We start from the raw sequence: 15544 nt of genomic DNA, 5'->3' as shown, positions 1-15544 counted from the left end.
CAGTACAACTGCATCCAGTTGCCGTCCGTGCTGCCCCAGCGTGAATAACACGACAGCGGTTTCAAGTTTGGGACTTAGAACCCCAGAGATTCGAGGAGGAATGTAACACCGAGTGAACTAAGGGTTTCGAAGATTTTTAGGCCTTGACAGCAAAGCTAGTGAATCTGAATGATGAATCTTGATTCTGGAGGGTGAAGGATAATATACCAGATGAGCTAAACTGTCAAGTCAGAGAGACATGTTGCAACAGACAGGTTGAAAGCTGGGTACTCCTGTCAAAGAAGGAACAGTATTTTGTTCCTGCCCAGAAGCAAGGTACGAGAAGAACGTCTCCAGAAATGGGCACAGTGGTGCTGGTCGGATATGGACTTCATATCGAGTTGTGAGAGATCAAGGGGAAGAAAAGTGTATAGCTCAAAAAGGGAAACTGCGCTTACTCCATATATATTTCACTATGGATCTTCACTTGGTGTTATGGAGATAGTGATACGATTGCATGGTGTCTGGAAAACCACATTATGTCTCATCAAATACAGGGAATAAAGATCATAGATCATATGTGGACGGCTGATGTCCACATTGATAGTCAATTCAGCTATGGGTCCAGAATAAAAACAGAGTAAAACATCTCCATATAACTGAAGCAGTAAATACTAGCAGATTTTTTTTTTTAAGCGTAGTTCTAATTTCAGGGTTAAATGATTATGATATGCTCAGTTTGCGCTCTCATAGTTTCTCAGGTTGTAACCGAGAAAATGTGGATTGAGATTTTTATGCCTTGGAATCATCAGCTGCTGTTTTGAACATTGATTAGTGAGAAATTAAAAAAAAATTGTGTTACATGTAAAATTAGCAAACACAAGAGATACAAGGCATTCAACTGTGAAATGTCCCTTTCATGTCATGGAGGCACTTATGTGCATTTCATTGCTTGACATCTCATAATCTTGTTTAATTTCAAGAGAAACATTTGAAAAATAAAAATTAGTTAAATTATATTCTTTAATGCTATTAGCTTGATGGCCAAATTACTGAACTATTGTGTGAGGCGCATGGACAATGACATCACTGTACCATGGTGTTAATGGCGAGAATATTTTAATTCTGTGTAATAAAAACAAAACAATTTCTGGAATATTCAGCAGGTTTTACAACACCTGTCAGACAATGGGGAGACTAGTAGCGGGGCAGGAATCCATTTTTCCTGTCGGTGGGATCTGCCATTGCTCCTTTACTCAGTCGCACCATTAATATGATAATAATTCTGAGTTTCTGAGCAATTAAATTGGGGGCTGGATTCTCCGTCGGCGGGATCCTCCATTTCGCCGGCAGCGCACTCACGTCCGGGTATTTCCCAATGTTCATCGGAGATACCCCATTGGCCGGCTGCTGGGATGGAGGATCCCACTGCTGGCGGGGGTGCAGCGGGGTGGAGAATTCCGCCCAGGGTTTGTGGGTAATACATCAAATCTGTTAAAGGAAGGGCTTCTAGTTAAAGGGACTCCACCATGGGTTAGAAAGGTTGAACTGTGCACCGCTTCCGGTGGCTTCAGCAACCATCGGAATGGAATGGAGACAATGGGAATGCCGTTCCCCGGTTCTTGGATTCTTACCTGGAGGTCCTGCTGTGGGATTTGAGGGATCAACGTTGGGTGAGTTTTGCTAAGGACAGGTGGAAGAAGCCAGCCCCTTAAACCAGAGAGGTGTGGATGGGATTGGCCGAGGGAGGGAGCAGGAGGGTCCGTGGCCCCCTCAAACCTGGTAACTTTGTTCAGGGGCCTCAGAAGGACAGTAAAGCAGGCCAACATCACTCAGCCAAGCATACCTGGGAGGAGATTGGCCAAAACTGCTTTTGGGATCTTTCTCCTCTAGGGAGGGTTACTGGGGGTGAAAAAGGAGCCAATCATGGACTGCTACTATCAGAAAGGAGCCAATCATGAACTGCTGCTATAAGAGGGAGCCAATAATGGACTGTTGCTATCAGAAAGGAGCCAATCATGGACTGCTGCTATGAGAGAGAGCCAATCATGGACTGCTGCTATGAGAGCGAGCCAATCATGCACTGCTGCTATCAGAAAGGAGCCAATCATGGACTGCTGCTATGAGAGGGAGCCAATCATGGACTGCTGCTATCAGAAAGGAGCCAATCGTGGACTGCTGCTATGAGAGAGAGCCAATCATGGACTGGTGCTATGAGAGAGAGCCAATCATGGACTGCTGCTATGAGAGGGAGCCAATCCTAAAGTGCATGCCTGGCAGGGCGGGAAGCAGAGCCCTATTTGAGTATGGCATTCATTAAACCCGAGGATACTGCAGACGGACAAGGAAGGGGAAAGCCTGGTCAGCTATCTGAACAGAGAGTGCAGTAAGAAGTCTTACAACACCAGGTTAAAGTCCAACAGGTTTGTTTCAAATCACTAGCTTTCGGAGCACTGCCCCTTCCTCAGGTGTTGTAAGACTTCTTACTGTGCTCACCCCAGTCCAACGCTGGCATCTCCACACCATGAACAGAGAGTGGACAAGGATGGATTGACCACCCTATCTTGCCTGTTCATCAGGCAAACCAAGCGGCAAGAGCACGGGGTGAGTAGTCACTGCTGTAAGTATTAACAAAAGCAGAAAATTCTGGACAATCTCAGCAGATCTGACAGCATCTGTGGAGAGAGAAGGGAGTGAATGTTTCGAGTCTGGACGACTCATTGGCTCTTTGTCAGAGCTTTGACAAAGAGTCATCCAGACTCGAAACATTCGCTCCCTTCTCTCTCCACAGACGCTGTCAGATCTGCTGAGATTGTCCAGAATTTTCTGTTTTTGCTTCAGATTCCAGCATCGGAAGTCATTTGCTGTTATCTTTGTAAGTATTATTAAACAGTATTAACAGAAATCAAATAATAAATTGTTTTAGGCAATGTCTCCAGTTTTGGCACTGATGTGCAGGGTAAAGATCTGGAGCCAGGAGGTAGGAATTACCCACAGATTGCACCTGCTTCCCGCACATTCTTGGACAATGCATTCCGGGTCCTAACCACTCGCTGTGTAAGCCTCATATTGACTTTAGTTCTTTTGCCATTCACCTTCCATCGCTGTCCTTTGGTTCTGGAACCTTCTGCCAATAGGAACAATGTTTGTCTATCCTCTTTGTCCAGACTGCTCATGATTTTGAACAGTTATCATCAAATCTTGTGTCATCCTGCACCTCTTGAAGGAGAACAGCCCCAGCTTCCCAATGTATTCACATAACTGAAGTCCCTTATCCCTAGAACCATTATCATAAATCTTGTCTACAGCTTCTCTAATGTGTGCACATCCTTCCTAAAGTGTAATGCCCAGAATTGGACACAATGCTCCAGCTGAAGGTGAACCAGGATTTTATGAAGGTCGATCATAATACATCTATTTATAAAGCCTAACAGCTTGTCTGCCTTTTGATACCCTTTCTCAATTTGTCTTTCACCTTTAACAATTTGTGCAAATATTTCATAGAATTTTCCGAGAATTTACAGTGCAGAAAGAGGCCATTTGGCCCATCGAGTCTGCACCGGCTCTTGGAAAGAGCACCCTACCCAAGCCCACACACCCCTATCCCCATAACCCAGGAACCCCACTCAACCAACACTAAGGGCAATTTAGCGTGACCAATCCACCTAACCGGCACATCTTTGGACTGTGGGAGGAAACCGGAGCACCCGGAGGAAACCCACGCACACACGGGGGAGGATGTGCAGACTCCGCACAGACAGTGACCCAAGCCGGGAATCGAACCTGGGACCCTGGAGCTGTGAAGCAATTGTGCTATCCACTATGCTACCGTGCTGCCCCTCCCAAATATACTCCCAAATCTCTCTATTCCTGCACCTCATTTGGAATTGCGCTCTTTACTTTATATTTCCTCTCCTATACCAAATGTATCACTTTGTTGTTCTCATTAAATTTCATCTGCCATATATCTGCCCATTCCATCAGCCTGGTCCATGTCCTCTTGAAGTCTATTGCTACCTTCCTCACAATTCGCAATATTACTGAGTTTGTACCATCTGCAAATTTGAAATTTTGCCCTCTCCACCCAAGTTGAGGGGGAGGGCGATTCTCTGGCCCTGGGTGGGAATCATGATGGCCCACTGAATCGGGGCGTGAGGGCGCAAATGGGATTCTCATCAGATGTCAAACCCACGGCGAGTCTCCCAGCCTGCTCCGCTGGCCTGGAACAGGTTCCCACCGGCCCCGATCAGGTTCTCGCACAGAGTGGGCAAGGCCATGCCAACACCCCATTTACATTCATGCGAATGTAATTACCGGGCAGGATCACTGGTCTCCTGGGATGCCTTGGACCTAGTGCCTTGGACTCTGATGGGGTGCTGGGAGTGAGTTCCCTCTCTGCACTTACCCTCAGTGTGCCAAGGGCAGGGTGCTTGGGCTAGGCTGAAGGGTGTCAGGTTGGGGGTCTTCCCCGGGATGATGTTTGTCTGGCAGGCCTTTCCTCTCTAGCTTTGAAAATCATTAAACTCTCTTTCAGCATGTCAAGTTGTCGTTTAAAGTTAAAGGCCAGGTGCTCTGTTTGAGTGTTCCCCCATACCTGCTCATTCTGGGAAACTCTTCAGAACAAAGAGACAGCCTCTTTAAAAAAAAGACTGTGGTTGGAAAGAACACCTGTTCAAAAGTGGAAGCACTTCAGAGTTAATGTACCCTGAAGAGCTATTAAAACAAACAATGCTAAACCCTTTTTGAAATGGCAAGGACCTGTCAATCAAGAGGCTTATAAAAGGCAATGGGTCATGGAATTGAATGTTAACAATGCAGTTCAAAGTTTTTAGGTTTCTCAGCATGCCCAGAGGCTTGAAAAAGTAAAAAGGGATTAAATTGACTGTGAAAAAAGCACTTCAAAGGTTTTGAATACATAATTTACCTTCATCTGATAGATCTTTGTATTTGACATGCTCGGTGGAATATCAAAGGGTTTCAAGACTCCAGAGGGAATACTTTCACCTTCATCTGACAAGCCTTTGAATGTGACATGCTGGGAGATGTGTTGTGTTCCAGCACATCAGAGGGGAGACTGAGGAGGGGGAGGGGGCTAAATGGGTGACTGACATGGGGCTGAAAGGGGACTGAAAGGGGTGGCTTGTGGGGGGAACTGAGTGGGGGTGCTGATGGAAGGGACTGAGGTAACAAGCTGAAGGGAAGGACTGAGGGGGGACTAAAGGAGTGCCCTGAAGGAGGGTTGAAGGAGGACTGACGGGGAATGGGCTTCAGGGGGGGGGGCTGAATTGGAAGGCATTTGGCAAGTGTTGATTTGGGGGGGGGCCCTTGCCAGCGATTGTGGGAGGGGGTGGGGGTGGTCCTGCCAACAATTCGGTGGAGCCTTGCCAATGTTGGGGAGGGTTGGGGGCTGCAATATTATTCTGAGATCAGGGTGCCCAAAAGATCCCGTTGGCAGAAACAGCTGAAAAACCCATCCCTCCTCTTTATCAATTTTTAGTACATCCAGTCTCAACTACCTCCTCTTCCACTATGTCCAGCAGCATTGATTTTCTTGGTAATGGCAGATGTAGATTACTCATTTACTACCTCCGCAGATTGCTGCTTTTGAAGAACTACGAAGAATATTCCACATGTAAAGAGTTAAAATATTTCCTAAAAGTTCCCTCACCTGGTTGCCATTCTGTGTTCAGCTAGCTCAGTATCTTTATTACTTCTCCAGGAATAATCAAATGTTCCATCACTTGTGAAGGAAATAGCCATTTAAGTTATTTCATGGTTGACGTCTTCATTCATGAAATAGCGAAAGAGTGAAGGAAGCAATGTAACTCTTAACAATGCCATTGCAATCCCTACGTGTAACATTTAAAATAGAACAAGGTAAGTTAAGATGAAATGATTACGTGAATTCCGACTGAACATTCTGCCTATGCGTCTGACCTAAAGGAGGAAATCATTTGGATGGAGTCCAAGACCATTCCCACGATGGGGGAAGGCAGGGTGACCAAAGCCAAGGCCTCCTGGATGATGAGAGAGAGAGCAAGATAGAACATAGAACAGTACAGCACAGAACAGGCCCTTCGGTCCTCGATGTTGTGCCGAGCATTGTCCGAAACCAAGATCAAGCTATCCCACTCCCTGTCATTCTGGTGTGCTCCATGTGCCTATCCAATAACCGCTTGAAAGTTCCTAAAGTGTCCGACTCCACTATCACAGCAGGCAGTCCATTCCACACTCTAACCACTCTCTGAGTAAAGAAACTACCTTGGACATCCCTCTTATATTTCCCACCCCGAACCTTATAGTTATGCCCCCTTGTAACAGCTACATCCACCCGAGGAAATAGTCTCTGAACGTCCATTCTATCTACCCCCTCATCATCTTATATACCTCCATTAAGTCGCCTCTCATCCTCCTCCGCTCCAAAGAGAAAAGCCTGAGCTCCCTCAACCCTTCCTCATAAGACCTATCCTGCAAACCAGGCAGCATCCTGGTAAATCTCCTTTGCACCCTTTCCAATGCTTCCACATCCTTCCTATAATGAGGTAGCCAGAAGTGCACACAATACTCCAAATGTGGTCTCACCAGGGTCCTGCACAGTTGCAGCATAACCCCACGGCTCTTAAACTCAAGCCCCCGGTTAATAAACGCTAACACACTATAGGCCTTCGTCACGGCTCTATCCACTTGAGTGGCAACCTTCAGAGTTCTGTGGACATGAACCCCAAGATCTCTCTGTTCCTCCACATTCCTCAGAACCTATAAATCTAAATCAAGAGGACAGAAAATATCCCTGTGTTTGCTAACTTTATTTATAAGTGGCTTTGAGCTGTGATGGGCTCATTTTAACTGGAGATTGGTAAGATATCAGTTAGAAGTTAAAAAGTGTTTCCATTTATTGTAAAAAATTGTTTAACCATTAATTGTAAGCTATTTTCTGTGATGTTAATATAGTTTAATCCTGAGTTACTAATAAAGTTTGATTTAATGCAGCACATCCCTATTTGTCAGTGCAATCACTCCTGGAGCGAAGTATCCTTTCCTCCCAGTTTTACAAATTAAAAAAAAGGTATTTCTTTTGTCAGGTATCCTAACAATTGTTGGGATCTGGTTCAGGCCTTTAACAGAAGCTATTGAGGTCTGTCAGCTTCAGGCTGATGACCTACAACATTGTTATTCCTCCTCTTCATTCCATGTCTCTCTCCTACTTGGGGAAAAGCGGTTTATTGTGGCCGACCCCAAACCCAGATGTGATTCTTCAACGGAAGGTGCAACGGGGCCAGCCTGGTCACCAGATTGGGGAGAACTTCCCGTAGTCATTTACGAGGACGAGAAAAGAACGAAGATTCGTAATGTCGTCGGGGCGGAGGCCTGTTGGAATGCGCGCACCTTCTCCCCGACAGGGTGCAAACCTTCGCGGTCAACCCGATAACCAAGGTAGACCACTTCCTTCACCTGAAAGACGCACTTTGCATGACGTAAACGGATTCCAACCTCCAAGAAGCATTTAAGCACAGCCTCCTAATTATCTAAATGCTTCATTCCGAGACTCCAGTAATCAAGACATCGTCTAAATAAACAGCGACGCGTGGTGACCCTTGCAAAATGTTCTCCATGACGCGTTGAAAAATAGCGCAGGCAGAGGACACTCCAAATAGCAACTGTGTACCAGGCCGCTATGAGTATTGATACTAACATATGGTCGGGAGGCAGGGTGCAAATCCAGCTGCAGATAGGCGTAACTCATATCCAATTTCGTGAACAAGAGTCTGCCTGTGAGCTTTGTGTATGGAGGGCTAACCAGGAAGCTGCGTTCACCATTAGTTAATAGTTGCCGCACAAGTGAATCATGTTATCTGGTTTCATTAGCGGTACGACCGGCGCTGCCCAGTCAGCTAAACAGACGGGCCTGATGATACCGAGGGACTCCAAATGAGTGAGGTCCGCTTCTACTTTCCCGAGCAAGGGATAAGGTACTGGGCGCACCCGGAAATATCGCTGCGTGGCTTCTGGGTCAACCTGATTACGGGTTACGGTCCCTTTTATCTTCCCCAAACCAGGCTGGAATACTTCTGGACAGGAAGGCTTTGGAGAGATTACAGAAAGGTTTGGCCTGAATGTTGCCTGGTATGGAGAGTATTAGCTATGAGGAGAGATTGAATCAACAGGGATTGATCTCCCTCGAGAGACGGAGGCTGAGGGGCGACCTGCTGGAAGTTTATAAAATTATTATGGGTATAGTTAGGGTGAACAGTGGAGGCTTTTTCCCAGGGCAGAAATGGCAATTACAAGGGGGCACAAGTTCAAGATGAGAGGGGATAGGTTTACATAGAGATGTGGGGGGGAAGATATTTTACACAGAGGGTGGTGGTGGCCTGCAACGCACTGTCAAGTGAGGTGGTTGAGGCAGACATGTTAGCGACCTTTAAGACTTATCTAGATAGACACATGAACAGACGGGGTATAGAAGGATACAGGCGGTTGGTCGAGATAGGACACGTGATCGATGCAGGCATGGAGGGCCGAAGGGCCTGTTCCTGTGCTGTACAGTTCTTTGTTCTTTGTTCTTCCCAGTAAATCAGTCAAACCACCAGAACCCATTGGAAGAATGTGATGCTATTGCAGCCGCAAATGGCACAACCAGTCCTGACCCAACAGGCTGGGCACACGGCTTTGCAGCAAGATGAGCGGGAGACACCCCGACTGGCGATTGTAAGCTACAGGGGTCATCGTAGTCCCAGCAATGTCCACTGGTTCGCCTGTGTAGCTGGTCAACCTGCCTGTGTATCAGTCAATGCAAAGGTCTGTACAACACGCTTGATGCAGTCAGATGTCTTCTGTCCAACCACGGAGACCGCTGAGCTGGTGTCCAACTCTATCTCAAATGGGTGACCATTTACCCATGCCATCAATGGGGGCCACTCGAGGAGCTGCCAAACATTGCAGCTGCAGGCAGTCGTCCTCCGTCTCCTGATCCTCAGGAGCTGCACCTTCGGGCCCTGGGTTGGCACCAGCTCCTGCCGGAACGACTGGCCCTCTGCCCTCTGACGTGGCCAGGGCCGGCATCCATGCCAGGGCCAGCACCCACAAGTCATACACCAACACGGCTCCTCATGCCTTGGTTCTGGAGAAAGGTCTGTCCGGGGAGGAACTTCTGATGGCCACCACATCCAAGGTAAGCCGGGGGTAGGGGGAGCCACTTTCGGACGGAAGGAGACATGCCCCAAGGCATGCACCTCCATTCCCTGTAGCTCTGGATCTCAGCGCTCTCTCGGGACAATGCCATGTGGATGGCCTGTTGAAAAGTCAATGTCGGCTCAGCTAACAGTTTCCTCTGGGTGACCGGGTTGTTGATGCCGCAAACCAGGCGGTCTGGTAATATCTCTGACAAAGTGTCACCATATTCGCAGTACTCCACAATCCTGCATAGCCTGGATAAGAACTCAGCAAGGGATTCTCCAGGGGCCCTCTCTGCATTGTTAAACCAGTAACGCTGGACTCCCATGGACGGGGTTGGGTTAAAATGTTGTCTCATCAAAGTCACAAGCTGATCAAATGTTTTGCTGTCAGGTGCAGCTGGGTACGTAAGGCTTCTTATCACCCCAAACATATGTGTGCTACAGGCGGTAAGAAAATGATCACCTGGGTGATGTTATTCACCCAGAAGTAGTAACGCATTCTTTGTGCGTACTGGTTCCACGCTCCAGCGTAGCATCTAATCCAAGTATCTGTAAAGAGGCATGGTGCAACAGAAAAAAAAACTTCCAACCTGGATCCAACAAAAAGTCCAAGGAGGTGGCTTCAGCAGCATAGACAGCTATCGAATTTTAACCCTCGTCGCCAGTTTTGTGAAGGCCACGAAGAATCCAGCACGAGTTTGTCGAGTCAAACAGAAAATAACTTTATTTACAACATTATGTACACAGGGCCAATAGTTCACTACTGGTTCCCTCTCTAGCCGGTACCACACTGGCCATCTCTATTTATACAGCTGCAACTACTAGTGATTGCCTCGCTCCCTTCATTGGGGGAGCTCATATTCCCCAAGAAACATGGTGCAACCAATTGTCCCCAGCCAATACGATCCGTGCAGGTTATAACAGGGAAAATGCGCAAACACCACACGGACAGTGATCCGGGATCGGTTATTCGGCGCTGTGAGGCAGCAGTGCTAACCACTGTGCCACCATGCTGTCCGTATTACTTCTCACCAGTTGCTGAAGATTTTTTAATAATTTTGATATTGTGAACTTTACGGTATCATTATGCTCAAACCGATGGAAGCAGCCAAGAAATAACGGAGATTATCAATGAAGCAAAGTGATGAGGGTACTCTTAACATGCGCATCAGGTGGGTCATATGTCAGACGGGGAGAATTACCAAACATGTTTTAAATGGACAGTGGGTAAGTAAGCAAGTAGGAGTGGAGCTGTTAACTTGTACCATGTCTGTTGATCCTGATATTTATAAAGTACAAACCTTTAAACTTGACTAATTATCCATCTGTGACAAAGATCCCTTAATATGAGTAATCATATTATTGGCATTCCAACCTTCTTCTTCCAAACTCAATCTTCCCTCTGTGTGCACAAATGTCCTTCCTAACCTTTGTAACCTGCTCAAGTTCTGAAAGATAATAATAAGGACTCCTCAGTGACAGATATGTTCAGGTTAAACAGTAAGGTGTGAGCCTGTCTCAATGTTCAACCAGCAGAGTGGATTTCTATAATACTGATTCCTAAAGAGGTTAGCAGAGGTTACAGTGGAGATGCCTGGAACAAACATATTGGCAAGTGAAAGGGAGAACAAGAGTTCTTTATCATCCGCGTACCCTCTGCGGTATCCAATTATTTTTTACTGGTTCAATTTTTTTCTCAACATATTTTAATTTAGATATCTCCACGGGGAGCCTGTGGACTGGGAGATGTGGGCAATTATTTCACTATGTTTATTTCACTGAAAGGGGATGTTCCTTTGCTGCCTTCAGATGGATTTTATTTTAATACTGATGATTTTGTGCTTTTGCTGGACCGACTGGGGATTTACTCTGCCAGTGTAAGTGGAACAGAGTGATTGATTGATTTATTGTCACATGTACCGAAGTACAGTGAAAAGTATTTTTCTGCGGCCAAGGGAACGTACACAGTAGGTATACAGTAGTCAAAAAGAACCACAGTGGACAGTTACAGTGAATGTGAAAAAGTACAGAGTACATCGACAAATAAGTAATTAGTTATAGTATGGAACAAGGGCAAAATAGCAAAGCAAATACGACATAGGCAAGAGCAGCATGGAGCGTAGTGAATAGTGTCTTATAGGGAACAGATCAGTCCGAGGGAGAGTCGTGGAGGAGTCGGGTAACTGTGGGGAAGAAGCCATTCCTATATCTGGATGTGTGCGGGTCTTCAGACCTCTGTATCTTCTGCCTGATGGAAGGGTCTGGAAGAAGGCAAAGCCTGAGTGTGCGGGCTTGATCCGTCTCATGACTAGCCACTCGAAGCATTTCATGCTGACAGATGTCAGATAACAGGGTCAGTAGTCATTGAGGCAGGCCACCTTGTTCTTCTTTTGTTCTGGTACTATGGTGGCCGTTTGAAGGAGTTGGAAACCTCGGAGCGGAGAAGTGAGGTATTAAAGATGTCTGCGAATACACTCACCAGCTGGTCTGTGCAGGATCTGAGTGCTCGCCCAGGGACTCCAGCGGGGCACTTGTGCCTCCTGAAACTGGAAGAGAGTGACCCCACACAAAATTCCAGAGTGAGTTCATTTAAATAAGGCTGGTGGGACAAAGGTGGGAACCTTACATAGTCGCAGGGGATTGTGCTCAGTGACGGAACAGAATACTTCTGTAAGTAGTGTAATAAATCAGGGCAATATTTGGTGTGTGGATTGTATGACATTATTTGCAAGAAACCGGTATCATAAATCAGCTGCTTCTGTGGAGAATGGTTCATATACGCTTGGGAGGGGTTACATTGAGGGTACATATTGACACAGGAAGTAGTTGATGCTAAAACTTTGAATATATTCAAAAGGCGGCTGGATATAGCACTTGGGGAGAATGGGATTAAAGGCTATGGGGAGAAAGCAGGATTAGGCTATTGAGTTGGATGATCAGCCATGATCGTGGTGAATGGCGGAGCAGGCTCGAAGGGCCAAAAGGCCTCCTCCTGCTCCTATCTTCTATGTATCTATGTATCTTTGGCACATGAGTTCAATTAAGAGTGCCCACAACACTGGGGAAGGGCAGCAAATGTGCAAAATATGATCGCCCTCTCAGTCATCTGCGAAGGAACACTTGATGTGTGCAAATCGACCTTGGCAAAGAAAGTATGAGTAACGAATGAAGGAATAGAGAGCAAATTGGCTGGTCCAACAGAAATCTCCTGTTACTCCCTGGAGTGAATTGGTGATATGATGGTTGAGAATTGTAGTCACTTTCTGCGGAGAATTGTAGTCACTTTCTGCGGACATTGGTCGATGATGTAAATTCGCCGCCTCCCCAGCCGTGTCTTTCCCGGCGGTGAGCCGTCGCTGGCAGCGGGATTCTCCATTTCGTCAACAGCCGATGGGATTTCCCATTGTAGCCACCCCACACTGCCCGGAAACCCACAGCCGGATGGACGCTGCCGGCGAAACGGGGAATCCGACCGGCGGAGAATTCACCCCAAGGGAGCCCCTCCAAAATGTCATGACTGAAGCCCAGTCAGAGGAACTGGGACAACTCTCGGGCCTGTGCATTCCTATGGATGGGTCGCATTTGACTCTCCATGGTGCCTGATTAATCTTTCTTGCCTTACAGGCTTCTAATATTTCTCAACCTCCAGCTCGTATAGATCATGCAAAGCAGAAGTCCCACTGGGATGCCCATTCTGCTGTCCTCAGTATCCGAGCTCAGTAATTGTGTGGAAATAGAATGCTTCCCATGAGTAAAGCAGAATATACGGAAAGGCTTCTTGCATGTAAATTGATGCAATGCCTGCCGTAAGCCCTGGTGTCAGCTGTGCTCATTACTGGTTATTAGTGACACTAAAACTTTATCCCCACTGGCAAAACTACGAACTTTGGATTTCTTGTCCGCTATCCGTTTCATCACATTTTGTGCAACTTTTAAATGTTGTCTAGCCAATTCACCTGCTCTATTTAATCGTTCCCTAAAATTTGACACATAATCCAATAATGTAATTTCTGATTTATCACTCACCAATTTTTCCTTAATCAAGTTAAGTGGTCCTCTTACCTCATGACCAAAAATTAGTTCAAAAGAACTAAATTTAGTTGACTCATTAGGTGCATCCCTAATTGCAAACAGTACGAATGGAATTCCTTTATCCCAATCCTCAGGATAATCTTGACAATAAGCCCTCAACATTGTCTATAATGTCTGATGCCACCTTTCTAACGCTCCCTGCGATTCTGGATGGTACGCAGTTGATTTAAATTGTTTTATTCCGAAGCTATCCATAACCTCTTTGAATAACCTTGAGGTAAAATTTGATCCTTGATCCGATTGTATTTCTGTGGGTAGTCCATATCGAGTAAAGTATTTAAGTAACTCCTTCACAATCTTCTTAGCTGTGCTTTTTAGCTGTAATATTACGTACTGGAATGGCTTCTGGAAACCAAGTAGACACATCTATTATCGTCAAAAGATATTGATTCCCACTTTTTGTTTTAGGACAGGCATTTGATGACCTGAAAGCTGTGATAGCCAATGCTCATGTGTTGGAGAATAACAAGGGATTCTGTGATCAGGTTGAACTAAAGTATCTGACTTTAAAGAGAAATGCCGAGGCATAGAGAAATGGATGGATCGTGCAGAGACCTTCATGTTCAAAGAGACTGTCAATCCAGAAGGATTTCAGTTGGAGGAAGAACAAAAATGGACTATATTATTGTACCTGTTTGCGTGTGTTGTTTTTTTTTAAACAAAAAAGTATGTTTATTGTGTGCATTTCTTAAAGGATAGTGAAAAGGTGAAAAATGAAACCATCTTGAAGTTGATGGTTTATTTTTTTTTCTTGGGGGGAGGTCTCATGTGAGAGTACCTTTAAGAAATGGGTATTTATAAATGGGTGTGTAAATAAATATCTGTAGTGAGAGTACCTTTAAGAAATAGGTGTTTACTACTGCAGTGATGTCAGAGAGTGGGTGGAGCTGGGCTGTCTGTCAGCTTTTTACTTTCGTTTTTGAGCAGGGTGCAGTGTGTTTTAGTTTCGTTTTCAGAGCTGGATAGCTGCAGTCACAGTCAGAAGGTGTATGAATCTCTCTCTGTAATCTAAAGACTGTAAATCAATCCTTGTGATTTAAGACTAATAACAGGAGAGACTTTAACCTGATGTGCTTCTGGTAAAAGGTGGTTTAAGTCGTATGGATGTGAAAAGGAAAGCTTAAAGGATTAGTTAGTGTTGTATTCTTGGGGGGTTGTATTTGAATGAATGGTTGCTAAGATGTTCACTGTATGTTTTAAAAAGGTTAACTTGAGTTCATAGAATAAACATTGTTTTGCTTTTTAAAAATACTTTTCCATTTCTGCTGTACCCCACCTATAGATTGGGCTGTGTGCTCCCCATACCACAATCTAGTAAAAGTTGTGGGTCAGGTGAACTCCATGATACACTTTGGGGTTCTCTAAACCCTGGCCCATAACACTATCCCTACCCGAGATGCTACGGGACGACCTTGTATGCGAAGTTAATAATATGGCCACCCTACGGAAATTGATTGGCGAGCCATTGCAAACTTAAAAAAGACCATCGTGATTTCCCCCTCATGGGAGAGCTCAGAGAAGGGAGTCCAGGAACTCCGGGGGATGTCGGGGAGGGAGGTAAATAGTGCAGGACGCCCCCCCCCCCCCCCCCACCTCTCAGATGAACAGCACCTCCCAGGAGTGGGACCTCTGGAATCCCAACCCTGGCCCGAACACCATCAGGACCAGGCACGTTGGCCAAAGGCTGCCACAACCAGGTGAGGCTCCTCCCCAGACTCACTGGAGGAAGGTCCACGATGGTGCGATACTTGTGACCGGCGAAACCGCAGAGATAGAAAACCACGAGTTAGCCAGTAGGTGGACTGCCCTACCTGAGCGAGACTCCAGCCCAGAATTAGAACCCTCCACATGGAACAGCCTGAGGACGATGAGTGCATTGCCACACTACGGGTCGCCCCCCCCCCCCCCATCATAATTACTGTCCAGGTGAATGGCCATCGACTGGACATGGAGCGAGACACGGGGGCCGCAGTCTCAGTAATTCTGAGGCAGACATTTGACAAAATCAGGACTGGAATGTATCAATTGACATCGAGGGATACCGAGGCAACTTATACGTGAGAACCCCAAGTAATAGCAGGCGCAACCATGACCCCTGTTGCCTATGAACAGCAGCTCGTTAGGCTGCCGCTGATAGTGGTCCAAGGCCCCAGCCTGGGTCTGCTGGGCCAGGGTTGGCAACAGACACTCCAGCTGGATTGGCAGCGGATCTTCTGGATGGGCACTAGGGGGCTGTACTGTAGCCGCGTAAAATGGCTGCGTTCCGATTAATCTGGCCAAAACCCAGATTAAAATGG

The sequence above is a fragment of the Scyliorhinus torazame genome, chromosome 19 (assembly GCF_047496885.1).
Source record: "Scyliorhinus torazame isolate Kashiwa2021f chromosome 19, sScyTor2.1, whole genome shotgun sequence".
Classification (NCBI taxonomy): Eukaryota; Metazoa; Chordata; class Chondrichthyes; order Carcharhiniformes; family Scyliorhinidae; genus Scyliorhinus; species Scyliorhinus torazame.
Note: the sequence above shows the minus strand (reverse complement) of the source record.